At 30.4% G+C, this 3,436-nt stretch overlaps 1 long non-coding RNA gene across 1 annotated transcript; it reads right to left on the reverse strand.

The window, feature by feature from the left end:
- Positions 1-624: 624 nt before the first annotated feature.
- On the reverse strand, positions 625-1,221 carry LOC145134291 (uncharacterized). Its single transcript, XR_013719065.1, has 2 exons — positions 803-1,221; positions 625-706 (listed from the first exon to the last, which is right to left on the reverse strand). It is a non-coding gene; the product is annotated as an uncharacterized LOC145134291 (long non-coding RNA).
- Positions 1,222-3,436: the final 2,215 nt, after the last annotated feature.

Raw genomic sequence — 3,436 nt, forward strand, 5'->3', positions numbered from 1 at the left:
TTGTTTGGTATGATGACAAATCAAGAAAAAGTAATGAGGGGAATTTGCATCATTTCACACTTTGCTAACAAATTTATATAAACTGGATTAAATCCTAGAGATCAAAGGTGGTACCACATAGTGAAATAAGGATCACCCATGATTAAAACCCAAAAATAGTACCAAAAGTGATATTTTGGGCAAACCACATGGACCAAAACTATCTAAAAAGCTAACTGATAGCTGAAAAGCTAACTGCCAACTTATAAGCTAACTGATAAAAAATGATGTTTGGTAAAAACTAGCTGAAAAACTAGTTGAAAAATAAAAAATGACATAAAAAACATTTAGAAGAATATGTTTTTTATAATTAATTAAAGGTTTGGAAAAAATTAAAAAAAACTCCTAAAAAGCTACTATAAGTAGCTTTTTAAAAAACTATTTTTTTGCTTTCCAAACATGACAATTAAAAAAAATTCGAAAAATAAGCTAGTTGTGTTGCGTCGCGCCAAACACAACCTTAAATGCAGTCTTATTCCAACCATATATTAAACATAATTCTTAACTAAGATTTTTATATGTTATTGAGATGAAATTAGTAGGTGGAGCTTTTCGATGTACCACAAAGGAAAAACAAGGCCTCGATTTTGAAATCAAAGTAACATTTACAATGAGCTTATCATATTCATAAAAAACTTGTTCAATATAACTCCACATAACTGTCTAACTGTTGAAATAGAAATAAATATGTTAGATATACAATAAAAGAAATTAAATCTCTGAAATCAAGTGATACACATCACTTTAAAAATGGAGGACTTACAAAAGGGACAACATAATTCATAATCATTCATCAATGTTCCAATACATTCAGTGTGGTAGACATGATTGCACCTGAGTTGAGTCAATATATCATACTTTTCATATTCCTTCAAGCAAATAAAGCATGTCTCATCGAAAGAACTATGTCTCCTTCGGGTCTGCAAGTCTCCAAATTGAATGATAGGGAGATCCAACAGAAATGTCAAATCTTGAAGATGATCACCATGAAACATGTTGTTCACAAATCTCTTAAATATTCTAATGACGTCATGAATATTGGTACGAAACAATAGAAATAATATACAACCATAGAATAAAACTGTATTGCTTGGAAAACATATCACCATTTTAATGTTTTAGATTGATTTGTGAAATAAGTTATGTATGGACGTTGTTTATATATATAAAGGAAATAGGTAGGTTGAGGTGGAAATGAAAGGGATAAAACTAAAAGCACACATTTCCAACTTTGGTTACCAAAATCAATACTTTTGATTAACATGTACATAATTTCTAGATAAGATTTACTATTCAATATATATGTTTATTTTTTTTCATTTGCTTTTTTATTTGTTACCCAATTAAATTGCGACAACATTTATTAAATTATTGCAAAAGTACATTAATACGTCAGCATATTTCTGAATTTAGTAATAATTTATTTGAGCACCAAAATGATCTATGTGCTCATAATAATATCAGTTATATTATTTTGGGGAAAATACTAATCTAGTCAATTTTGTTAATTATTTATAAAAAATAGCTAAAAAATAGCCCCCAAAACCGTAGTCAACTTCTGGTTGACTACGGTCAACGTGGTTGACTACTGTTTTAGGGAGAAAAGTACTATTTCGTGATAATGAGCTACTGTTTCACGGGCCTGTTTACTTTTTCGTGGCCCATTAGCCCAAAGTATAAAATGAAAGAAATTTCAGTTTAGGTCTTTTTTCTTATTGTTTTTTTTGGTTTGACTACTTTTTTCTCTCAATTGAGCACCCGAAGAACAATCAGGTTTGTCTACTTTTCATCAAAATTTTACCGTGTTTGTGATTAGGAGTAGGTTTTGTATATGTGGTTAAATTTTTTTTGAAAAAAATCGAAAAAAAAATATAAAACCGTTGGTTTCATACGAAACCTACGGTGTATAAGTGCCCAATGCACAGATTGTGCAGTGTCGACTTGTACACCTACGGTTTCGTATGAACCGTACGGAATTTTTTTTTCGTTTTTTTTAATAAAAATCGATTCAATAGCATCGGGACTTTATTTATTTTGTAGTCGTGTAATTTAAAAAAAAAAAAGAAAAGGAAACCGTAGGTTTCCCAAAAAATACGTTTTTTTTTTTTTAATAAAAAAAATGTATAACTAATAAACATTTGTGTCCCCTTGTATGTATCTTATGATTTTTTGTTGGAAAAAAAATCGTAGGTTTCCTAAAACCTATGGTTATATATATATATATATATTTTTCATTTTTCTTCAAAAAAAAATTGTTTAAACGTATTTTTAAGGATTGTATCCCCTTGTATGTATGTTATGATTCAATGTTTACATGTTGTTAAAAATGATGTTATTTTCTATGTCTCAGTTATAGCATACAATAGCAATGTACTATCGATTTGAAAATGTTTTTATGTTTAGAATGTGTAGATACTTTGAAGTATACTGTATTGATAAAATAACATTGTGTTTTGGTACTTTCGGGTTTGTTATAAAATATGTTATTGTCTCACCATTTTCAAAGTACAATGCTAAATTTGGTATACTAGTAGTATAGAAAATACAAAAAAATGTAGTCAATTAATTTCCTTTGGTATTTTATACAAAGTAAATAGAATATATGAAATGATTAAGTCTTATATTGTGTGCTTTCTCTAATTGTTTATCAGTTTTTTTTTTCTTTTATAAAACTTTATTTAACCTTAATGTTTATTTAATTTTGTAGCTTCCAAACAAAACGATGATGAGTCACTTATCTGTCTAAGCTTCATGCCATAAATTGCATGAAGTTTTGAGTCGCTTGAACGGACCCGTGCACGATCTTTTTTCAACAACTAGCTTCGGTTACTTGTTGGACCTACCAGCTCAGTCCGGAGACGGACTTCTTATTCATGGGCTGTTACTGCATATGTTGCGTCCTACTGCTGAAACGGATGCCGCTGAACGTCTATATTTTAGGTTTTCTAGACGTACACCGTCATTTGGGTCGGAGGAGTTTTGTCTTGTGACCGGACTTTACATGGGCCGGTGTCCTACATCAATGATCGAATTTTCAACCATGTATAAGCACGAATATTGTGAAAATACATTTCGGTCCAGAGTCTTCCCATATCGCACGTACACTTCTTTAGTTGTAGAAGATTTAGAGCTCCTTATCTTGAATCAACGGTTCAATGACATATCGGCTCACGACGGTGTCCGTGCCATTTTGCTATATATATCCTCAATCAAGGTTTTTTGGGAAAGGAGCTTAATGATAAAGTCACCAAGGAATTTTTGTGGGTAGTGGAGAACCTGGATCAATGAAATAGGTATTTGTCAATTTAATATTTATAATAAAATACTAATTTTTATACGTTTAACTAATACTTTTTTCTTATAATATAGGTTCTCGTGGGGGAGTTATCTATGGACT

The sequence above is a fragment of the Lactuca virosa genome, chromosome 8, assembly GCF_052849685.1.
Source record: "Lactuca virosa cultivar CGN04683 chromosome 8, Lactuca_virosa_CGN04683_v6, whole genome shotgun sequence".
Taxonomy (NCBI): Eukaryota; Viridiplantae; Streptophyta; class Magnoliopsida; order Asterales; family Asteraceae; genus Lactuca; species Lactuca virosa.